This window comes from Macrotis lagotis, chromosome 1 (assembly GCF_037893015.1).
Source record: "Macrotis lagotis isolate mMagLag1 chromosome 1, bilby.v1.9.chrom.fasta, whole genome shotgun sequence".
Lineage (NCBI taxonomy): Eukaryota > Metazoa > Chordata > Mammalia > Peramelemorphia > Peramelidae > Macrotis > Macrotis lagotis.
Window position 1 is genome coordinate 86,466,670 of NC_133658.1, and position 26,410 is coordinate 86,493,079.

Genomic DNA, 26,410 nt, shown 5'->3' on the forward strand with positions numbered 1-26,410 from the left:
TAAATTCATGCATCATAAAAAGTATTTGTCAGTTTGCATTTTTACCCCCTCCAGTTGTTTTTTTTTTCCTTCTTTTCTCAAACTGGAAAGAATACCAGGGTTTTTTGCTTGTTTTAATTCTCCACCAGAGAAGGCTTCAGGCAGTGGGGCAAAACAGTAAATCAACACTGGGCCAAAGTGCAACAATGGGACCTTTTGAGTGATGCTTCCCTCCTTGCCCTTTTGGCTTGTGTTCTTGATGCTGACTTGTATTATGAATGAGCAGCCTTTCATCTAGCTAGATGAAGTAAGGTAATCCAGTTTTTATCAGGACATGTATTCTTTGTAAATGATAGGCAATGCTAGAACACAGTCCAGGACAGCTCAGTCCAGGCCCCAAAGACTCCTCCTCCTGGGCATAACTTGCCTATCTCTACACCAGTTAGTCTGTGGTGACTGTGTCTGTGTCTTTTCCAGCATTATTCCATGCTGGTAATGGGGAAAGAAGACTAACAGATGCCAAATATAAGGTTTCAAATGACAGGAACTCACATTTTCCTTCATTGCTCTATAAGCATCAAACAATTATTTTATGTCTTATCTGACATTCCATTCACTAGAATGTTCCCTGAAGGATTCTTTTGATGTACCTCTAGCAGACGAAGACTCAATGTTCAAAATGATGTCCCTGGGCTACCTCATATTGCTAGAGGGTCTTCTGAATCACCAAAGGATTTCTGAGTTACCTTCCTACAGTTCAGCATTAAAATATCTTTTAATTATTTTAATACAGGTAAACTATATATGTTATGCAATGGCATTTGATCAATCAATAATTTTACATACATATATAAAATGATTGATTAATATATATACACATTCACATTAAGCACTAATTGTATAATGAGTATCATGTAGTCTTTGGAAAAAATACAAAATTTAGAGACATTCATCTATTCTGTATATATCTTCTAGGTACCAAGTTATTTACATATTGTCTCCCTCATTAGAATGCTTGCTTCTTGAGAGCAGGGACCATATTTTTGCCTTTTTAAAAATACTCAATATATAATACAGAACCTGGACCTTTGTAAGTTTTTAATGTTTGCTGACTGACTACAACAGTACAAACTCTTCTTCTTTTGGCAGGAATTATGTTTAAGTTATTTCAGTTGTAAAGCAGTGGTAGACTTCTGGGAAATCATTGTGGGGGAGTAGGGAGATTTCTGGTCAAAAAGAACCCGGGACATGTGGGTAGAACTAGTGAGCATCCTTGATCTTACAGCAAGTTCAGCCTCAGCCAAATCCAACTGTGGTCATAAGGGAAGGGATAAGTTTAAACCCCTGAAAATAAACAGCAGAAAGTCCATTACAAGAATGAAAGAATAGCATGAAGAAAAGTCTAGAAACAGGAAAAGATGGAAGGAGAGAGTGAGGGGAATGGGTTGGGGAGAGATGAAGAGGGAGAAAAATGATAGCTCATAATACCAAGTAAATGAAGACAAGTACAAGATAAGGCTATACAAGAAGTAAAGGGCCTTGAAAGCCAAGATCTGGAGTTTATATTTAATTCACTAGACAACCAGGAATGTTTTGTTTTGTAATTGAAAAGTGACATGATTAGAAAGGAATCAGATCAAGATTATTAAGTAAAAGAATGAAAGGTAGATTAGATTTAGGGAAGAACAAACTAGCTATCAACAGAAATAGAAAACTTGAAAGAGGAGAATATTTGGAAGATAAAATGATGAGTTTGATTTTGAATGTATTCTTTGAAGTGCAGGCAATGTGGATAAATTCAGCAGGCAGACAAAAATATGGGACTGGTGTGTGGTGTAAAAGTTGATGATAGAAATTTGAGACACATCTATAGAGAGAGGTAATAATCGAAACCCTGGGAGTGAAGGACTGAAATTGTATTGAAAGCAAAGAAGAAGCATCACTTTAAGAAATACCTTGGGGTGGCTAGGTGGCACAGTGGATAAAGCACGGCCCTGGAGTCAAGAGTATCTGGGCTCAAATCCGGTCTCAGACACTTAATAATTACCTAGCTGTGTGGCCTTGGGCAAGCCACTTAACCCCATTTGCCTTACAAAAACCTAAAAAAAAGAAATACCTCTAGTTAAGGCATAGGAAGATAAATAACCTACAAAGGCAACAAAGAAAGTCTACTGTACTAGAGACACAGGGAATCACAATAGTCAGAGCCTACAGAGAACAAGAGCTGTAGGAGAGAAGAGACTTTACCTGGGTAAAGATTAAAGTACAGACCAGGAGAACAATGACCACAGCTGTCCCAGGATAACACCACCTTGGACCAAAATATTGCAGACCCCCAGAACCAGCTCTGAAAATAGCAGTACAAAAAATATAAAGCTTGGCCCAGGACCTCCCCATCACCAGACGAGTCGTGTCCAATGTTAACATAAAGTCCAAAGTGAAGAAATAGACTGAAAAAATGAGCAAACAACAAAACAAAAACTTAAACCTTTATAAAAAAAATAGGAGTAATTCCTCAATTGATCTAGTGGTACAGGCAGTTTTTGGAATAAAAAATCAAAGCTATCTATAGTCATATGAAAAACCACTCTAAATAACTATTTATTAGAGAAAATGCAAATTAAAACAACTAAGATACCACTGTCACACCTATCAGAAATGACAAATGCTGGAGGGGATGAGGGAAAATAGATACATTAATAAACAGTTGGTGGAGTAGTGAAATGGTATCACTCTGGAGAATAATTTGGAACTCTGCTCAACTGTGCATACATTTTGATCCAGCAATACCACTACTGGATCTGTATCCCAAAGAGATCAAAGGACCTATTTTACAAAAATGTTTATAGCAGCTCTTTTTATGGTGGCAAAAAATTAAGAGCTTGTCAATTGGAGAATGGCTAGACAAGTTGTGATGGAGTATCATTGTGCTATACAAAATGACAAGGGGAGTGATTTCAGAAAAATTCATGGTGAGATCTAGGTGAAGGCAAGTTGTACAAGATAAGACTATACAAGAAGTAAAGAGTAAATGTGAAATAAGTAAAATGAAATGAGAAAAATTGAGAGATGATTGTGTGTAGTGGCAGCAATGTTGTAATGTTAATTATCTGTCAAAGATTTGATTACTCTGAGGAATGCAGTGATCCAAGACAATTCCAAGGGACTCATGATGGAAAAAATTGCTATCTCTAGAGAACTGAGTTCAGAAAACTGAGTTTTCTCAATTTTTTGCAATATCACTAATATGGAAATATATTTTATATAATTTCACATGTACAAGTGATATATTATTTACCTTCTTGGTAGATGGTGAGGTGAATGGAGGGAGGAAGAGAATCTGGAACCTAAACATTTTTAGAGCTAAAAACAAATAATTAGAAAAGGGAAAAAATGGGAGAAGGGAGGTTAAATCTATCTGCAAATCCTTAAGGGTAAGGGCATTGTTTACAAATAAGTCACTGAGGGGCAGTCTGGAGGACCTGAGTTCAAATGTGACCTCAGACACTTAATAATTACCCTAGCTGTGTGACCTTGGGCAAGTCACTTAACCCCACTGCCTTGCAAAAAATTTTTTTAAATGTAAAAAAACCAAAACTAAATAAACCACTTAGTGAGCCAACCATATTCCCTGTCCATCTTTATACTGAAGAAATTCTCTGGAGTTCATTTGCTTTGAGATTTCCCACCATACCTCCAGCTACTTGAAGAGTGAGAATGGATCTACCAGAGATTATTTTCCTCCATGGTTTGCTGGGTTCTATCCATCATCAGGGAAGGTAAAATAGTTATGTGGTGCAGGAACAGCTAGATAATGAAGTGGCTAGAGCTCCAGCCTGGAATCAAGAACGCCTGAGTTCAAATCTATCCTCAGACACAAGTTGTATGATCCTGAGTAAGTCACTTAACCTCTTCCTGAATCAGTTAATTCAATTATAAAATTCAATTGTATTCAAATATAAAATTCAACCTACCTGCTAGGAATTTTATAGAGATCAAATGAAATAATATTTTAAAAGCACTTAGCACTTAATAAATGATATTTTCCTTAGTTCATTCATTTGTTCCTTTTCTTCCTTCCTTCCTTCCTTCCTTCCTTCCTTGCTGGATATCTGGTTCCTTGCCTACTTCTCCCTATCACTAGCCAGTTATTCTCTCCTAGCAGTGTCTGTTTTAGATTTGAGCTGTTGTTTCTCCTTCTTTCCAGAAGAGGACCATGATAGCAGGAAAAGTTTGATATGAAAAAGGAAACAAAAGATTTCTTAGGGTAGGTATTCAGAAAGTTCCTCCTTCAGAAGGAGGTCTTAGATTTTTAAAATAACCCTCAATTTATAAAATGACAAGTACCCTATCCATAATCCACCTTTGGACTACCCAGAGTAAATGGTGGTGATGGTGATGAAGATGATATTGGTAACCATTTAAAGTAACATCCACACCACACTTTTAAAGTTTTCAAAGCAATTTGCATATAATAGCTCATTTGAGCTTTATAATAGCCCTCTGGGGTTGATATACAGGCCCCCTTTATTAACTTCTTTGCAGATGTCTCATTAAAAACTAAGTTCCCTGCCCATGTACACAGTTATTAAGAACTGAAAGTAGGTTGTAAACTGATATATTCCTGATTCCAAAATCAGCACTCTCTCCCAATAAGAAGCAGAAAAACAGTGCCATTCAGATTCTTTTTCATACTGCCAAGATGACCCTGAGCAGTGAAGAGTATAATTTTTTTCAACCACACAATGGTACAGTGAACAGGAGGGTTTTGGTATGGATAAATGGCACAAGTATCTCTCCATACCTTCACCAGTTAAAAGTGCATTTCCTAGTTCCAAGATGCCTTCCAATTCATTTATCAAGCCTATCTATTTCAGTGGTCCAATTATTACTGCCAGATATTGTTATCATCTTCGAACCAAGGTTCCATAACCAAGGTTATGGTCTTTTAAGCATATCATCAAGGCAACAAGAAAGTTTTATTCTTGGGACCCAGACCAAAGATTGAAATGCTTTGATTCACCTACATTGTCTGAGGTTATATATTTCCACTGGGAAAGATCTTCTAACCCTATACAAGTGTTTTGACCTTTTTTGGGTCATGGATGCCTTTGGCAGTCTGATCAAACCTATGGACTCCTCAGAATAATATATTGAAATGTACAAAGTTGTTTATCATATAAATTGTGATTCCACTTCTTACTTAATTCTGCAATAATTCATACAAAACTTTCCAAGTTTCTCAATAATGGTCCCTTTCATCCTTTCTTAGTACTTTATAACATTCCATGATACTCTTATAACATAATTTGTTCAGTATTTCTCCAATAGATGTGTATCACTTTTCTTTCCAGTTCTTTTTCATAAGAAAAATAAATTTAATAAATACTTTTATACATATGTGGCTTTTTCCTCCTTCTTTCACCTATTTGGGATACAAGGCCAGCTTAGCAACTGAGAGCATGGATCCAAATTGCTTTTAGAATGAATAGACTAATTCACAACTACACCAAGATACAGCTTTAATGTACCTGTTTTTCCACAGACTTTCCAAAAATTGTAATTTGTGAACAATTCTACTACTTCATTTCCCTTCTTATGTACTCTTTTATTCCACTTTAATTAACTGCTTTCTAATTCATGATTCCTACCTGGTTTGATTTTAGAAAAGACTGTGGATGGAGGAGTAAACCAATGTTTATATATGTTTTTTTAGGTTTTTGTAAGGTAAATGGAGTCAAGTAGCTTTCCCAAGGCCACAAAGCTAGGTAATTTGTCTGAGGCCGGATTTGAACTCAGGTACTCCTGCCTTCAGGGCTAGTGCTCTATCCACTGTACCACCTAGTTGCCCCTCAATGTTTATATAATTATAATTATCCCCAAACACCCTACAGTGAACCAGGATAGCCAAGAGCTTCAAAGTCAATTGAAACCCTTGTTAAAGTGGCATAGATGAATCCATCACTAAGGTGTTACCAAAACTTGTGTACAAACTGGGAAAGTGGATACTGGAATATAATGCAGTTATATGAAATCAGAATTTCTTGAAGAGCAAATCATTGGCCTCTGTTAACTGGAAAGGAAATCTCAAGTAGAATGCCCCAGGGATCCATACTTGACCCTGTGTTGTTCAAGATTTTATTAATGACTTGGATGAATCTATAGGTAGTTTACTTACCAAATTTGTAAATGTCACAAAGTTGGGAAGAATAACATCCAAAGTGTGTGAAGAGACAAAAGCATAATAAGAAGCCAAAACAATGAACTAAGTCTAATTAGATAAAACATAAAAAGGAATGAATGTAAAGTATTATACTTAGATTTGAATAATCAATTTTATAAAAACAGGATAGGAAAGATGGAGAAGACCATTTCTGGAGGATTTGCTGGGTACTCAACTTTTAGGAAGGAATTGATAGACTAAAGTCTATGCAGAAGAGAATTAGCAGGATGGTGAGGGAAGTGGAAACCATGACCAATGAAAATCAGTTGAAGAGACTACATAGATAAGAAGATTCTGGGTGGGTAGAGAATATGAAGGAAGTTTTTAAGTAGTGAAATGATAAGACTTGTTCTCCCTGACCCATGTTAAGAACAAGAATCAATGGAAGGAAACTGAAGAGAAACAAATTCTAGTAAAAAAAAATACTAAGAATTTAAACTTACCCAAAATAGGATGAACTCCTTCATGAGACTTCCCTTTGTCCCCACCCTTCTGGATATCTTCAAAAAATGGCTAAATAATCCCTTGTTAGGGACCTTGTAGACCAGTGTGTTCCAGGCAACTTAGCCTAGGTGTCTTTTAAAGTCCCTGTGTTTCTATGGAGTGAAATCATCAACATGAAAGCATTTTTCAAAGTATAAAATGTTAAATAATGCATAGGGAATGGGATGGGGAAAAGGGATGGTAATAATGACTTTTGAATTAAGTGTTTCTTACAACAGGCTTCCTAGATGTTCAGTTCACCAAGGTCTTTAATTATTTGAATGCTGAGCCTGCATGAGAAAACAAATAGCAATTCTGAACAAGAGCCCAACATCTCTAAGTCAGAAGGCTCCCCATCATCCCCAGGCAGTCCTTCCTGCTTGTCCAAGAAGCTCCTAATCCAAATATTGATCCTGGAGGGAAAGAATTTACAGAATGCTGGGGGGGGTTGCTTTTTGTTTTTCCTCTCTGAACATCCTGCTTTGTCTTCCTTGGTCCCTGGCAAGCAGTGAAGCATCTGAGAAAGGCAGATGGAAGGAAAGACAACACAATTCAAAACAAGAGAGTGGGAAGACTTTTCCTAGAAGCTGAGACCACATCAAAGCTCAGTTCTTTGGCCCTAATCATATGTAACTCTTTAGCTATCCTGATAAAATAGACAGATACAGAATCTAGTTACTGTAGGAGGAAAATAAAACTTATCTCCGCGCATGGCTGGGTTAGTAAATACATTGTGTTCTTTTTCCTGATGTCAAAGCCAGTGCCCTAGTGGGAAATGGCTGAGCTCACTTGGTGGACTACTGTAGAAGGACTATTTGTGGCTGCCAGTGATCAGGGTGGGATTGTCCCTCAGTTCCAGGGAAATGAATCAACAATGAACCAGGACCTCCCTTACAGCAGAGAGAGTACTTTTCTGTGCTCACAAGCTCCAGTTTTCTCATCTGTAAAATAAAGGTAATAATACCTGAAGAGTTATTGGAGAGAAATCACTTAATAATTCATATTATTGAAGAGATTTTATCAATAGAGAATTTTTAAAAACATATTTGAAGGACTGATTTCCCAGTTTCTTCCTCTGCTCCTTGTCCCCTTTCTTTCTTTCCTTGGCTTCTTTTTTCTCCCCCTTCCATCTCAGCATTCACTTTTCCCCTTTGTCTTCCATTTTTTTACTCTTCATCTTTTTTTCCTTATGTCTTTTTACTTCTTTTCCTCTGAGACTATAAAGGTGAATTTGGCAGCCCCGACCTAGTAATGGAACTTTCCCCATACTTGTGAGTGGCAACAGTAATCTGCTGTTTGAGGTCATGAGACATGATTTTATCATTGTGGGCTTACTGGACTTGGAGAAAACTTATTTTCCACCTCCATCACTTACCACCTACCACTTAAGTGATTTTGAGCCAAGCCTCAATTTTCTCATAGGCAAAATGGGGATAATATTTATATTTCCCCACCTCTCAGAGTTATGAGATTTAGATTTGGGGGCGTCATGAAAATTCCTCAAACCCAATTTCCCTTTTATACAGCTGAGGAAATTGTGTCCTAGAATGCTTGGCTGGCTTGCCCAACTTCTCACAGGTTCACATAGATTTGAAGCTAGAAGTGGTTTCAACGTTCATCTGGACCAATCCACTGATTTTACAAATGAGAAAACTGAGGCAGAGAGCTTAAGTGACTTGTTCAAAATCATTATTTGAACCCAAGTCTTCTGCTTCTGAACTTACTATAACATCCTGCTTCTCTTTAGGTTAAACTTGATAACCCTTATAATTGAGTGGTATACAAAAATGCAAGGTACACAAAAAACCAAGGATTTTAGCCACTGACATGGCAGAAGCATGTAACATACTAAGGAGGTCACAGGTGAGGTCTGAGAGCTTTCCACTGTGCAAACATTTTTGCCTCTCTTAGGGCATTTTCACTTTTACCTCACAACCCCTTAATGATTATCTTAGCTCAGAATATGAGTGAGAGAGCCAAAGAAACAGTGATATGCATGAAACCATCTCTTCCTCAGATCTAGTTCAGTTTTGGTATATTTGGCAAAGGGAAATCTTGAAGACAGATGAAATTTTCCTTATGATTCAGCATTTGAGGAGGTAAAAGACAAGATGGTATAGTTGAAAGAATATTAGATATGGGTAGCTAAGAGATGAAGTGGATAATGTTAGAGCTGCCATTAGGAAAACTTGAATTTAAATCCAGCCTCAGACATTTATTAGCTTCTTGACTCTAGACAAGTCAAATTATCTCCCTCAGTCCCAGTTTCCTTATCTGTAAAATGGAGATACTGAGCATATATCTCCTATGGTTGTGAGAACAAAATAAGATGACATATGTAAGCGCTTTGCAAATTTTAAAGTGACATATATACATGCTCCCAGAAGACCTGGGTTTGAATCCCATCTTGGTCACTTCCTTACTTTGATTTCATTGAACTAGTCACTGAATGTTCTTAGTCTCACTTCTCTCAAATGAGTTTGAACTAGAGAACCTTTAAAACACTTCCTAGTTATAAGTTTGTGATCCTAAAAATAAAAAATAGCCAATTAAAAGCACAATGGATGGTTTTCTTTATGTTCCTAAGCTATGCATTACAGGATAATGCTCTTTGTGAAAGGAAAAGGAAGATTCATTGGTAGACATCACAAGTGAAATGCAAATTGAGTTTAGGTTAAAGGTAGCAGATCTTAGGCAAATGGTAGAATGGGACAGAAAGTCAGAGAGGAATAAGACAGAGAGGGAATACCACAGATATACCAGGTCTGCCCCTAGGATCCACTGCTGAGGAATGTTTATCTTTCATGTTATTGACCATGTGATCAGCTAACCTTGAATAGACCCCAGGCTAGGGACTCCCAGTAAGTCCAACCCTGCCACTCAAGGGAACCCCAAGATTATTGGTTTTGTCTAGGTATCCACAGGCTCAGGGACTACACCTGAGACTCATGAGCACTATTGTACCTAGCTTCTATTTATTTCTCACAAAGCCAAAAGCAAAATTCTTAGACTATTGGAATAGTGGGAAGTAGTCTTAGAGAATGAAAAGAGCACCAGATTTAGGATCCAAAGCTCTAGTTTGAAATCCTGACATTGCCGTTTATTCACTATGTGACAATGGACAAATATACTTTCTAGTCTTTTGCTTCTACATTTATTGCATAGGGATAACAAAACTTAAACTACTTAAAGTTGTTGTATGGAAACTTTAACAAATGTTAAAACTTTATGGTTCCCCCAAAAGACCAAAAAAGTAGATAACCATCAATTGGGGAAAAGCAAAGCAAATTTTGGTAAAGACATATTACTATGCTGATAGAAGCAATAAATATGATGAAAACGAAGAATCACAAAAAGATCTCTCTGAACTGATGCAGAATAAAGTAATCAAAGCCAAGAAAATAATATACATAATTGCTAAAGCAATGTAAATGGAAAGAATAGTCACAGAATAATAAAAAATGAATATTGCTATCAATATATGCTTTCGCAAGGTGGGGGAGTGGGATAGGAGGAAAGGATGTAATGGGTAAAAATAAAACAAAATAAAGATTAAAATATGAATATTGCAAAAGTGCCAAGAACAAGCATTGTCAAAAGAAGATATGAGGTTTTTCCACCCCACTCTTTTGCAGAGTTCTGAGAGAGGATCCACAAATATTGTACATAGCACTTATTTCCAAACTTTTTTGATGTTGATGTATCTTTTTTTCTTTTGAAAATAATCATTTATTATATGGGATGGTTTTTTGAGAAATAGGGAAAAGAATACTTAGAGAAATTATGGTGAAGTAAAACAGGCATCAATTAAAGTATATTTAAAATGTCTAAATATATCTATACAATACTTTATAAATGCCTAAATAAAATGCCTTAAAATGCTAGCTTAAAAATAAAATGTCTTAAGGAATCCATGAAATGCCACTTAACAAATCAGGTCCTCAAGACAAGACTACCCCAGGTTCAAACTACATCTTGATCCATATCTTCTTAAAACTATAACTCAGGAGGCATACCTTTGTTTACATTTAATAGTCGGCCAGAGAACTTTGTTCAGAACAAGAGAATTTAATGAAATAATATATTTTTGGTTTACTTGAAGTAACAATAATGTATTTCTCCAATAAATTTGGGACACATTTCCCCACAAATGCAATATCCCAACAATAGAAAACCTAATACTAAAAGGACAAGCTATATATATGGAAATTCAATCAATACTTCTTATACCATAAGGTCAATGATATCATATTGTTTTTTCTGGGTCTACTTCCTGCTGACCTTTAAAAATAATTTCTAAGGGGTGGCTAGAGCACTGGCCATGGAGTCAGGAGTACCTGAATTCAAATCTGGCCTCAGACACTTAATAATTACCTAGCCATGTGGCCTTGGGCAAGCCACTTAACCCCATTACCTTGCAAAAAAATCTAAAACAAACAAACAAATAAAAAAACAGTTTCTAATAGATATAAATCCTCTAATAGGTGTTATTCCATTTTATTATCACTTAATACAGCTATTAGTAAATACCTCATTGGAGAAATTCTCTGTGTTTCCAATGTTTCTCTTTAAGAAATATTTTATCTTCCTCAAGGGAAGAATGGATTCTGCCATGTTCTTTCAGTTTTAAGCCTCTAGTCTTTCTTTTAGAAATCACCACCCTTACTAGAAAACAGACATTTTCAATCACTGGACTGGTAAAAATCCTTCCTAGAAAAAAAATAAAATATTCCTACCATTTTCCAGAAGTAAATAAGGATATTTGTAATAAACTATTTATCCTAAGTGTTAAGATATGCCTCTACATAGAGACTTCTCTCAATGAAGATGGAAAGTTATTCCTTTTTAATTTCAGATCCTTCACTGTATCCACTATACTTCCTAATTTCAGACCCTTCCCTGTATCCACTACACTCCCTAAGCTTCCATTTAGGAAAGGGGGAAAATGATGACTTTACTTCTCAAGTTAATTTTTGCATATATTTCCTTCCCATAATTCCACTTTCCTTTTAAAGGTCCCATAACTGATAAAGATCTGAAGAAAGATTTGAACTCAAGGTTTTCTGATTCCAGACAAGGTCCTCTATCCTCTTTACCACCTACTTGCCCCCAATAAAAACCAAACAAATCCCTCTCATCAAGAAGTTTGTATTATAATGAGAAAGATGGCATATGTAAATCAGAACATGCAAATAAATATTGAGTAGATGGAAAGTAATCTTAGTGGGGATGGCACTAGCAGCTATGGGTAGGAGGAAGAGAAGAGAAGCACCATGGAAGATCTCTTGACCAGAAATGGTGCTTGATCTGAGTTGTAAAGGAAAGTAGGGATATAAGGATAAGAAACTGGAAGCGAGAGTCTTCCAGGTGTGAGGAGCAGCCATTGCAAAAACACAGAGGTAATAGATGGAATATTTTATACAAGTAACAGCCAGTAGGCCAGTAGGGATGGATTGTAGAGTGCATAGAAAGAAGTAGAAGATAAGAAGATTGAAAACATAGGAAGGAACAGGATCATGAAGAAACTCCATTTTCTTTTCTTTGCATCTCCAGCTCTTAGCATAGTATCTAACACATCATGTGGTGTGGTTAAGTCTACCTTTTACCAAATCATTTTGGCAGATGAATAAGCATGTACTGGGGTGGGGAAATAATTGAAATAACACTTAGAATTCCATTGCAATTGTCCAGGGAAAAGGTAATGAAAGTCCATAATAAAAAAAGCAACTATGTGAATGAAGAGAATAGTAACATAGGGGGTGGCTAGGTGGCGCAGTGGATAAAGTGGAGTCAGGAGAATAGTAACATAAAAGATGCTGTAGAGAAAGAAATCACAAGATTTGGCAATTGATGGGATATGTAGAATGAAACAAAGAAGTTGAAGTTGATACTGAGGAGTTTCTCTCCTCAGGATAAAGAAATGAACCCATACAGGAGGAAAAAGATGGTGGTGGTGATGGTGGGAATATTTTACAATGACTACTCTTGATACTCAGTAAAAGGATAGCTTAATAATAAGCATACTGGTGGGGGGTCATGAATTATAGTGTTAGTAATGCAGACCTCTAGAATGAAAGATAGTTGTCCAACTACTTGAGTAACCCACAAACCTAGTAATGGGATTTATGGAAGACTCCGGAAATGAGATGCCATAAAGTATTCAGAAAGACAACATAGAGCAATGGATAGAGAACAGCCTTTGGATTCAGGAAGACCTGGATTCTAGCTCCTTATAGTGGCTATGTGAAACAGGGAAAGAGAATTAAGCTACCTCTCAATATCCTGAGCAATTTTAGTTGCAGAATAATCATAGATCAAATGATGGAGGTTGATTTCTATTCAGATGAAATCATAGGTTCAGTAAAAGGGGGGATGAGCAAGGAGGAAGCATTTTTAATTAAAGGATATTAGGAAAGACATCATGTGGCAGGGAAGTAACTCCTGAGCTATGTTTTTTCAACCTGAAACCAACTCCAGGGTTTATTTGTAATTCCCTTTCTACTGACTATTTGCCTATTGCAGCAGTTTGCAATTGAGATCCCTATGATGCATGACTTTGGGACCACCCTAGAGGCAGCCTCTTTGTTACAAGTGACTGCCAAGAAATTTTAATGGAGGCTTCCTTTTCATCTCTTATTCTTTGGCTGATGTCTACTATTTCACACGGATAATGTAGTCTGTTATTAAAGCAGCACATAAAAGGAAAGAGGTTTAAATTGGAGGGTTGGTAGATGAGGAAGCTGGCAAGGGAAAGTGTTTGATGTACCTGAGGGAGCAAACTCTCCTGGGGCAGTCAGATTGGAGAAAATGGGACAGGAAGAGACATTTGAAAGGCATGGGAAAGCTCAACAGTAAAAGCATCCATGGGCAAAAAAAAACCTAGCTCTGGGTTGAGGGGAGGTCAAAACTCAGTGAGTGAGGTCATTTCTAGGCTGAGTTTGAATTGCTGTAATTATGGCAGATATACTACTGACAAGGAGTCAAGGGAGGTTTTGGGGATCTGACCTTGGATAGGATGAAAAGAAATTCTGAAAGGGAGGAGAAGGAATTCTTCAAAAGTTCAGGTCAGAGGCCAGATCCTGGACTTCAAGGAGGGACTTATTGAAGGGATAAGGGGAAAAGTAGAAACCACCATGCTTCAGGATTTCAACAATAATCCAAAATTGGGGTCTTGCATTGCTAACTCTCATATTTGTTAAAATATAATTTGAATCCTTTTTATTATTATTTATCTCATAAAGTATTTGTTTTGTCTGTCTATCTGCAATGTAAACTTCTTGAGGGTGGAGATCATATCTAATTTAACTTTGTATACACTCATCTTCTCATTCTACCAACACCCTCTGGAACATTATATATTATAGTATCTATTATATATAATATAATATGTGTGGCACATAGCACATTTATAATGCATTCTAGTATACTAGATAATATAGACTATATCACATAATATATAATATGTGTTATATATAACACATGTATATTATGATATATAGCAACATGAGTATATTATTGTACATATAAAAGATTATATATTACAGCACATACATAGTATATTGTATTGTTTTCAGGGTGATATATATATATCATGGCATATAACATTATACTATGTATTATATGCATTACAGCATATATAAGTTACAGTATATATTATGATATCTACCATATAGTATATATTGTATGCTACAGAATTTATTATATATTATATACATTATATGTTATAGCATATATTGTATATATCTATATATACAGCATATAGCATATTTTATGCATGTCTATATTATAGTATATATCATATATGTGAGTTTTATGGCACATTGTAATTTATAAATATAGCATATATTATACATTCTAAAGGCTCAGTAGGATTTGCAAGGAGTACTTTTTGACAAGCTACATGGTAGAACAGAAAGAATATTATTTGAATAGTCAGGAAGACCTAGATTTAACTTCTGCCTTTTAGAACTCTGTGATGAGTGGCAAATCATTTAACTCTTCTGGGCCTTGGTTTCTTCATCTGTGAAATGAAAATTATAATAATTGTTTCTCAAGATTGTTGTGTTCATTAGTTTATTTTTGCAAGTCCCTAGACTATAAAGTAAATTATAAATGTCCATTACTGTTCTTAGTAATTTTTTATTTTTTTATTTTTATGTTTTTTAGGTTTTTGCAAGGCAATGGGGTTAAGTGGTTTGCCCAAGGCCACACAGCTAGGTAATTATTAAATATCTGGGGCCAGATTTGAATTCAGGTACTCCTGACTCCAAAGCTAGTGCTCTATCCACTGCACCACCTAGCCACCCCTCTTAGTAACTTTTAATGAAAGTTTGTCCATTTGAGTGAAATTCTGCAAATATAGACTCTTCTGAAAACCTTTGAAGTCATCTAATAAAGTCTTTCATGGTCTTCTCCAGATGAGATGGAGAGATATTGGCAAAACGAGAATCTAGAGAGATGAGATTCAGAATACCCAGACATTTATATCTATAAATATATGGATATATGTGAATATTTATTTATATACATATATATGTTTGTATATATCCACATTAATACTTAAATGAATCCTCTCTCTCTCTCTCTCTCTCTCTCTCTCTCTCTCTCCCTTCCTTCCTTCCTTCCTTCCTTCCTTCCTTCCTTCCTTGCTTCCTTCCTTCCTTCCTTTCTTCCTTCCTTTATTTCTTTCGTTCTTCTTTCATAAAAGACATATTGTCCCACAGCAAAATGAAACAAGTTCCTTAAGCACCTTGAGATGAATGCTGGATCTTCATTACTTAATAAAGATAAATGACACTATATAGAAAATATCTAGTTATTTCCTATTCATGCTCCTTGGGCCTATGTTAAAAATATAGGAGTTATCAGTTTAAGGGAAGGAAGCATCCCAGGCTTGGAGCTGCTGCAGGGTGAGACCCCTGTTGGGGTGGGATGGAAGTGGGGGAAGGGTAGGAAATGTTCTATCTTCTCTTCTCTCCAACTAGGATGTTAAGGGGGACATCGCATTCAGCCATCAGAGAGTGAGATAGAGTTCAAGGCAAGAAGGGAGAAAGTTATATTTTCCAGACAGATACAGATACAGAGAAATAGTTAATTTAGAGGAGTAGCTTCAAGAAATAAAATCCCTGACAGCAGAGAAAAGATACAATGATGGAGAACTCAAAAGAAAGCATGTTTTAGAAATAAAAAGAATTACAACAGAAAAACAACAGTAACTACAAAACAGTCCTACAGTTTGAGAATTGAGTTACCTCATTATATATAATTATCCCCTGTACATCATACGTATTACCCCTGTGATCTAGAAAATCTACATAAAATTTTTTGACCCTCCTTTCATACCAGAGAAGAAGTCTAATTTTTTTCTTTTTCCTTTATGGAGAGTTTACAATACCTTGTAAAATTTGGATTGATTTTATATACCATACATATATTTTATGCATTTCTGAGTTTCTAAACCATCTCAGTTGCTGACCTTCACATGTCACCTTAGGCTACTGCAACACCCCTCAAAAAAATTTCCATTATTTTCTTATTTGGACTTGTGATATATTGAAATCATGATGGGGAAGTCTCAATGTGGAAGGGATACCTGCATGATAATATATTCATATGTCTAACTATTACACTTAAATTTGTGCCCTTTCTTACTATGGATATCTTGTGTATATGTGGGAGAGCATGTCCCAGGTTTCTGAAGGAAATATGTTTTGAAAGTACTGTTTTTGCTATGGTGATTATTAAGTGTCTGAGGTCGGATTTGAACCCAGGTCCTCTTGACTCCAGGGCCGGTGCTCTATCCACTGCACCACCTAGCCTCCCCAATTGATTAAGGATATTCTAAAAGACTCATGATGAAAAATGCCATCCACATCCAGAGAAATGGAGGCTGCAGTCCAAAATATACTATTTTCACTTTTATAAAATTTGTATTATGTTTTTCTTCTCATAATTTTCTCTTTTATGCTGATTCTTCTTTCACAACATGACTAATAAAGAAATATGTTTAACATAGTTGCCCATGAATAACTTGTGTCAGATTACTTGCTGTCAAGGGGAGAAGGAGGGAAGGAAGAGAGGGAGAAAAATGTGGAACTCAAAAATCTTACAAAAAATAGAATGTTGATATCATCTTACTTTAATTGAAAAAATGGAAATAACATCTCCCAAGTATTGTTGTGAAGATCAAATGAAAAGATGTATTTCAAGAACTTTGTGCAACTGGAAGCATTATATGAATTAGAGTTATTATTTGAGGACTATCTGACCAAACAGTTTTGAAGAGTGTAAACTATACCAATTCTGAGAATTTTGGATCCTTGATTCTCCTTGAGATGTATTGACAAACTTCTGTGCAAAATATCATTTAAAGTCTCAACTTTCTGAAACTGGAAAATATCTCCTTAGAGATAATGTGACCTCTTCTACTTGGACTTGAAAGAAAAAATGAGTTTGGGAAGCTACTAAAATTCACTTGATGATGGACTAGGCAGTCTCCTCACTGTGACAATGGAGCAGAGAGGATGGAATTGGCTTTTGTTATTATGATTTTTTCCCCATGAGATTAACTGTTATAAAGTAGAAAGTCTATTAAGAGTAAGAGTTAAGAGATTTGGATTCTGTCTACTCATTCACTGGGAGGCCTTTGCCAAATTGCTTTGCCTTTCTGTACGTTGGTTACTTTACCTGTAAAGTGGACAATTTCTTCCCTTCTTCACAAGATTGTTAAGAAGTTAATACAAGGGGCGGCTAGGTAGCGTAGTGGATAAAGCACCAGCCTTGGAGTCAGGAGTACCTGGGTTCAAATCCGGTCTCAGACACTTCATAATTACCTAGCTGTGTGGCCTTGGGCAAGCCACTTAACCCCATTTGCCTTGCAAAAACCTAAAACAGCAACAACAAACAAAAAACAACAAGAAGTTAATACAAGATAATATTTGTGAAAATCCCTTTGGAAAATTGGAAGATTGGTATAAATTCAAAACACAGCTTGAAAGAGAATGGGAAGTTAGATGAACTTAGGTTTAGTTTTTTTCTTCCAACTATTTTTTTTTCTTTTTGAAAACATAGCAGCAAGGACAAGAAAAAAAAGCTAGAAAAAAATTTCATTTGCTGATCTCCTTGTCTCTAAAAATTTCATCATACTACAGTCATTCAAATTTGGATACCAGACAAATATTATGTAAGAGAGAGTCCTGAGAGGCAGGATCCATCCCATACACATTGCCTGTAGGGAATATATCCCTTTTGTTCTCTTGCCACTTGGAAAGGTTATTGAGAAAACGTCCTAAAGGGCGTATTGTTTGGGATTATTCATGTAACTCTGTTTCCCCTCTGTCAGAAATGTAGAATAGGTGCAAGTTGCAGTCTGACTCTATGGGGCTGAAATTACTCATGTTATCACTGAACAATGTCCTCAGAGGACTTTCAGCAGTAAAATTAATGACCAAGACTCCACTGCCCAAAAAACTGTTTAATATGGGCTCATATTCCTTTGAACTTCCTTAACTAAAATTCTATGATAATTAGATAAGCAACCTAAAAGTTGGCCTTCCCTAGCAAATCTTTTCTTCCTTATAAACAAGTTTACAGGGAACACTTGAAAAACTGTTTTTAAACAACAGCAATCATTTTAGAAGTACTATTTACACACAATTGAAATGCTAATGACAATTTCATTATATTTATTCATTTAAATAAATTCTCCAAGGTCAAGGAGTGAACACTGGCCTTCATGAAGGGATTGCTTAGTTGTTGTCCTTTCAATTGAGGCAATGGAAAAGATTGAGAAATCAAAGTTTAGACCACTCAAGTTTATGTTATAAATTCATTTACAAAACAGTGATGGTAGGGACGGCTAGGTGGTACAGTGGATAAAGCACCAGCCCTGGAGTCAGGAGTACCTGGGTTCAAATCTGGTCTCAGATACTTAATAATGACCTAGCTGTGTGGCCTTGGGCAAGCCACTTAACCCCATTTGCCTTGCAAAAACCTAAAAACAAAACAAAACAGTGATGGAAGATGACAAATGGTTATTAACACTATACTTCACAAAACAACAAATAGCAAGATGAAAGAAAATCAACAAAAGTGCCATGGAAATCTTTGGCGAACCTAAACCTGGAAATTTGTGATGACATTCTAGAGTATATGCAAGTATTCTTTAACTATTTCTGGATCTGTTTACAGAGGGGTGAAGAAAATTCCGTTTCTTTGGCTGATAAAACCCAAACTGGGAAGGCGTATATTTGCACTCTATAAATTTATACCAGTCTTCTAATTTCTCCCAATTTTCACAAATATTATTATGTTTTGTCTTCAAAATAACCTAAATCTATGAATATAAAGGGCTCAATGGATAAATTATTTCTTTCTTCTTCCTATTAGCTCTGGGGTTCAAGGGGAACAATGGAATTACTTCTCTCTACCTAGTCTTAACAGGGTGTATACTTGATCCTCAGTGGAATGAATGGTTTTTGTTTGTGATTTTTTTTTGTTTTTATTAGGTTTTCAAGTCCTTTTAAATTATTTTACTCATTAAAAAATAACTCATTTATAATACTCTTTATGGCCCATACTTTCCTCACAACAACCCAGAAAAATAAGTAGAATAAATATTATTATAATTTCCTCCATTTTACAAACAAGCAAATTGAAGCTTGCAAGATAAAGTGAATGTATTATAGTCATAGAGCTCAAAAATGTCATTCCTTGACCTTAAAGCTCCAAAGGTAATATAACAATTTAGAATTCTTTGTACTCACTGTAATGTCTCTGTTACAAACATCTTGTTCATTCTTCCATAAAAATCACAAAATATATTGGCTGTAGTTTATTTCTAATTTGTCTCCAGTTCTTCATAAAAAAACTGACCTTATCTTTCAATTTTCAGAGTCAATGGTCCCTATAAGACTAATGGTCTGAAGAAATTGAATCATGGATTAAGTAAAAAATGAAATTGAAAAAGTCATTTTAAGAGTTAATTATCTTTGATTTCTGGAGACCATTATATTAACCTCTAATAACCATTTTAGTTAAACCCTCCAAATTTTGAGCCACTGAAAATGAAGAATTGATATGGTGAAAGATCATTGAATTTGAAGTCCAGATCCTGAATTCAAATGCTGAATCTGCTACCTATTTATAAGGCATTGGACAAATAAATGACCTCATCTTTGAAAGAAATAAACTCTGATGTTTTCCAGCTTTTCATGTTAAGCTATTTCTATACTACTCAGATTCTTTTAGCCCTAGGTGAGAGTTGACATCTGAAATAATGCTATACTTATTCCAGAATGCTAGGTGCGTAAAAGAAATATATAGATTGTATGCTCTATGGATAGTGTCTGTTTATGGTCTGATTGTTTTGCTTTATTATCTACAGTTTCATTTACAAAATATGTGATAAGATCATCTAATCAAAGAACTAACAAATAATATAAAATAATAGTTAGACAACTATTCAGAAAATAAAGAACCTGGGACTCTGATCTTGCTATTGGTGGGGAGGGTACTAGATATTCTTCAACTGATAAATGGTCAAGGGAAATGAACAGGAAGGGTTTTTTTAGGTTTTTGCAAGGCAAATGGGGTTAAGTGGCTTGCCCAAGGCTACACAGCTAGGTAATTATTAAGTGTCTGAGACCGGATTTGAACCCAGGTACTCCTGACTCCAAGGCCAGTGCTTTATCCACTATGCCACCTAGCCACCCCTGAACAGGAAGTTTTTCAAAGGATGAAATACAAGCTATCAATAGTCATACGAGGAGAAAATGCTCTAAATCTCTAATAATCAAAATAATGTAAATAAAAGACACCTGAGTGTCATTTTCCTATTCATCTTATAGGCAAAATGACATAAAAGGAAAATGTTGAATGGTGGAGGGACTGAGGGAAATTTGGCACATTAATACACTGTTAAATTCATTCTGATAAACAATTTGAAATCATACCCCAAAGTTTCTAAAATATGCTTACCTTTTGACCTGGAAATGTTATTATGAAGCCTATACCCACAAAAAGATAAAAGAGAGGGACTCATATTTTCAAAAAATATTTATAGCAGCCCTTTTTTGTAGTGCCAAAGAACTAAAAATCAAGGGAGTGACCATTAGCTGAGAAGTTACAAAAAAAATTATGGCATATAAATATAATTAATTAGGATTGTCCCATAAGAAATAATGTATATGGACTGAGTCAAAGTGAAGTGAATAGAACCAGGAGAACAACTTATAAAATAACACTGTGAAAATAAACACTGATTTGAAAATTCAGTTTGACACAATAACCTGCCATGATTCTAGATGTCTCATGATGGAACATACTGCCCACCTCCTTACAGAAGTGATAGACTGGGATGCATAACAAGATATATATTTTTGGACATGATCAGCCTAGGAATTTGTTTTGCTTGACTGGAAATAATTATTATAATGTTTTTATATTTATTTTTCCCCCAATGGGATGAGAAAGGTGAGAGGTATAGAAAATAGATTTTTGTACAATGTAAAAAAAATGTAAAGAAAGAAAACTGGATTTAGAAGATATAGCTTTAAAACTGTCCCCAATTGTTGTGTTACCTTGTGAAAAATCAGGTTGGTAAGTCAGAAAACCGCAACTGCCAGCAGCAACATGGTCAAGAGAGTCATAGCCATTGGTCAATCAATCAATCAATATATGCCAGGCAAAGGACAGTCCCTACCCTCGAGTACTTTACAATCCAATGGGGTAGCTAGGTGGTACTGGCTCTGGAGTAGAGAGGACCTGAGTTCAAATTCAAACTCAGACAATAACTACCTAGCTATGTAGCCTCAGGCAAATCAATTAACTCCATTGCCTTGCAAAAACCAATGGGAAAGATAATATAAAAGCAAATATATCCTACATAAACTATATACAAGATAAAAGCAGGAATAATTAACTGAGGGAAGGCAATGGAATTAACAGGAAGGATTGAGTAAGGCTTCCTATAGATGGTGAGATTTTCATTGGAATTTAAAAGAAGCCAGGGAGGTCAGTAATCAGAACCAAGGAAGGGATTGCATTCCAGAGATGGGGAAATAGTCAGATCTAATGCCCAGAGCAGAGAGATAGAGTATCATGTTTGTTAATCAAGAGACCAATGGCACTGAATGGGATAGTATGTGTTGGGGAGAAAAATGTAAGAAGAACTTAAATGGTAGGAGAGACAAGGTTATGAAGGGCTTTGAATATCAAACAGAGCATTTTGTCATCATACCTATTTCCTGGAGGCAATTAAGACAGAGACATTTTACCAAACTTGAGGTATGAAACCAGGGAGGTACTGGTAACCTCCATTTTCCTAACTAATTCATTAAAACAATAACAATTAGGCAGAAAATGAACTTTTCTCCTGAAGCAGAGACCAGATTTGTAATTCTTTTTTTTTTTACTGAATACTTTTATTCTGCACATAGAAGACACTAAAGGATCTGGCCCGTGGGCTTGTTGGGGGGCTGCATCACAAGTATATGACTCTGCACATCAACACTGGGGGTGGCGGTGAGAACAGATCATTCTACTCAGTCACAAGATGAGGTCTTCCAAAAAAGGACCAAATGATCAGGTACCAGAAGAAGCAGTGAGAACACAGAAAGGTGGAAGAGATCAGGGTGGAGTTATGGAGCAGAGCCCCCATCCCCAAAACAAAACTGGTCTACTACTTGGTGCTGCCCATTCTTTGGAGGAATTCTACTGAGGTGACTGTAGCCTACTAGCTCTGAGGCTTCATGGTCATGGAGCTTACTTGGCCAGAGGGTTTCTGAAGTTCCTTCCAGGAAATTTAGCCTTGCTGCCCAGTTCTTCCTCAATTCTGAGAATTTGGTTATACTTGGCCAAACGTTCAGATCGGCAGGGGGCCCCAGTCTTGATCTGCTCAGTGCAGAGACCCACCACCAGGTCTGCAATGAAGGTATCTTCAGTCTCTCCAGAGCGATGGGAAACTATTACTCCCCACCCATTGGACTGGGCCAGCTTGCACACCTGGAGAGATTCCGTCACGGAGCCAATCTGGTTCACTTTGAGCAGGAGGCAATTGCAAGCTTTCTCATTCACAGCCTTTTCAATGTGCTTGGGATTGGTCACTGTGAGATCATCCCCTACAACCTGGATGCCTGCAGTTTCAGTAAAATTCTTCCAGGCTTCCCAATCATCCTGGTCAAAGGGATCTTCAATAGACACCACTGGATAGTCCTGGATGAAGCTCTTGTAAAGGTCCCCAAGCTCAGCAGGTGAGATGTATCTGCTGGGATCATCAGGAGACTTGAAGTCCAAGTCATATTTCCCAGACCGGAAGAATTCAGAGGCAGCAACATCCATGCCAATTACAACCTTGTCAGTATAGCCAGCCTTGCCAATCGCTTCCTTCAGCAGCTCGAGAGCTTCTTTATTCTCCAGGATGTTAGGAGCAAAGCCACCTTCATCTCCTACATTGGTGGCATCCTGTCCATATTTCTTCTTAATCACACTCTTCAGGTTGTGGTAGACCTCAGCTCCAATGTGCATGGCCTCCTTGAAGTTTGATGCTCCAACAGGGAGGATCATGAATTTCTTGCATTGCTAGCTTGTTGCCAGCATGGGAGCCACCATTGATCACATTGAAGGCTGGAACTGGCAGGATGACTTCTTCATTGCCTGCAAGATCAGCGATATGGCAGAACAAGGAGACACCTTTCTCTACAGCCCCAGCCTTACAAACAGCCAGACACACTCCCGATATAGCATTTGCTCCAAATTTAGATTTATTCTTAGAACCATCCATCTCTATCATCAATTTGTCAATCTTTTCCTACTCCACAACATTCAGTTTCTTGCTAATCAGGGTCGGGGCAATAGTTTTATTGATGTGCTCAACTGCTTTTGAGACACCTTTCCCCATATAGCGGGTCTTATCATTGTCTCGGAGCTCCAGGGCTTCATGGATGCCAGTAGAAGCCCCACTGGGCACAGCAGCTCTGAAGAGACCTTTTGAAGTATAGAAATCACCTTCAACGGTGGAGTTTCCAAGGGAGTCAAAGATCTCTCTTGCAACGATCTTCAAAATCGACATGCTGAATTTCTGGTCGGGGGTGGCTCCACGGGGTTCAGAGGAGAGAGGCCAAGGGTGTAATTCCTTTTTAATCCTCTTTAATCTTTCTTCTATGGTACATGCATGCATGCATGCATCCTCAATTCTGTCCTTTGCCTTGCCTCCAATAAGGGTATGCTGGTAAATATTTAACAATTGGCTCCTCAGTGATGGGAATATGTGTGATAGAATATATTTTTAAGCTTAATCTGCACTATTGACATTTTCTCTATTGCTTTCTTAACTGTAGAAAATCAGCAAAACAATAAAATCAAGCCCTGATTTATATAGTATTTGCTAATTTCACTATGAATATTCACTGTGAAAATTTGACAATTGACTCACTTGAGCCAGTAAGAAGATTCCAGCATACACATGCTTCCAACCCACCCCAGAAAGTCTCCTTTACCCATAGACCCCTGCTATGATATCAGGGAACAAACACACACATGCACACATAGACATATACACTCCCCTTATAATACATGTATATGACAGTATTTGTGATCAAGCTCCCTTCCTCTGGATTCTAGCTGCTCTTTATCTGTTAGTAATCAGTATAATTTTCCATTATTATATCTATTTACAAAATTTCTTTATTGTCAGTCCACTTTAGTCTCAGATCCAGTGTCCAGGATTTCTTGAGGAAGGAGGGGGTTATGCTTTGGAGATTTTCTCACTCTTCAGACCCAAAACCCTTACCAAGGAAACTTGAGAACATATTTGTAAGCTACCTACTAATTGAATTCATTTACAAGTACACAGTTCACAATATAACAGAAAAAGTTTGTGTAAAAAGAATCTCTTGACAAACATGTATTAAACAACTTTGTACCAGTTCCTAGGAATACAAGTGCATGATATATCCTTCCTCTTTCTTAGTTGGACATTTTATTTGCTGAGATGGAAAAGGAAAGCAGCTAGAAACAATTCTGAGAAATCTGACAGGAAATGTCTTCCAAACGTACTATATAGAGGTAAGGGCACTAATTTAAAGATGACTCTACTGCACTATTTCTCAGAAGCTAATTTTGAATAAATATTCAGGACTTAGAATTTGTTACTAGGAAATTTAGCATCAAAGAATTTTGAGGGATTATGGAATAGTCCCATGATAGAAATGTGGATTTGGAGGTTTCTCATCATAAGGTAGAGGTGAGTCACTTCATACAAGACCATTGCATTAAAGTAAAAGCCAGAGAACAGAAATTGAGAAGTGAAAACAAGAAAAACTGAAGACAGAAGGAAGAAACAAAAAAGAAAGAAGTCAGAATAGAAGAAATAAGGGGGAAAAGGAGTCAAAATAAGGAGAGCAGCAACTGAGAGAGAAGAGTATTTGATGTGAAAGCTAAAATTAAACTTAATTTGCACAGCCACCCTTGCTGAGCTGGGAGTAGAGTAAAATAAACTTGGAGGAAAGGAGAATTCTCTTCTGTGACTTGACCTGGCTGGGTTTTTCTGCCTTGCTCTTCAACAAAAAATCTGCATCTTGAGAGACTTAGAAACTTATCCACATTGCCCTCTTGTGACCCCACAGCCCAGAGACTAGACCTGAATGGTTCTACAGATTCCAGGTTTAAGGGAAATAATTATCATGAAAAGAGTCAAATTCTTCTATTTTACTCAAAAAGTTTAGCACTATTTTTTGACTCACACATAACAGAGAAATGACTTCATCAGCAGAAGAGTTAAAGAGACACCAAAAAAGGAACCATTCTAATCAATAGAACAGTTTATCTCCTTTGAGAAATAAAATTGCCCTGGAAACATGAATTTTCCTTACTGACATGCTCATAGATAAATATCTTTAAATTTTTGCTCACTATACTTTTTCTCTCTCCCATGAACACTGTGTGAATTATAAGAGGATATGATCCAGATTTCTAGGGTTCTACTATTATGCTTTGTAGGAAATGGTTTAGTAAATTTAGTAAATGGTTCATATTTAAGAGTCAATGGAATCACTGTGACTGATTTATGTTTACTGTCCTTGATATGGTAAGAATCAGATGTAGGTTATATATGTGCAATCATGTCTTAATTTAAAAAAAAAGAATGGAAGAAAGTAAAAAATAACAAGGCTCCATACAATACCAGTTTTTTTTTTCTTTTGGTGGATAGTATGCTTCATCATTAATCTTTTGAAATTGTGTTAGATTATTGCATTGCTGAGATTAGCTAAATCAATTCACAGTTTTTCATCATACAATATTGCTGTTACTGTACAATGTTCTCCTGGTTCTGCTCATTTCACATTGCATCAGTTCATTTAAGTCTTTCCAAGTTTGTTATTTTTCAATGCACAATAATATTCCATCATAGTCTTATACATCTAGTTTTATCTTTCCCAAATTGATGGGCATCTCTTCTATTTCCATTTCTTAGCCAACACAAAAGGAGCTGCTAAAATATTTTTGTACAAATAGGTCCTTCCCCTCCCTCTTTTTTTAAATGTCTTTTGGATATATACCTAGAGTGGTATTACTGGATCTAAACATATACATAGTTTTATAGACCTTTGGGCATAGTTCCAAATTTCAGCCTTATTTTCTAATGGAAGAGAAAATGAGGGTTTGTATTCTCTTTCATAACAACTGTTTCTCATGACTCTCCCAGATTAATTGCATTGCCAGTTGGTC

General features: G+C 36.4%; 1 pseudogene; it reads right to left on the bottom strand.

Annotated features, from left to right (window-relative positions):
• Positions 1-22,383: 22,383 nt before the first annotated feature.
• LOC141513806 (alpha-enolase pseudogene) lies at positions 22,384-23,753 on the bottom strand (annotated as a pseudogene).
• Positions 23,754-26,410: the final 2,657 nt, after the last annotated feature.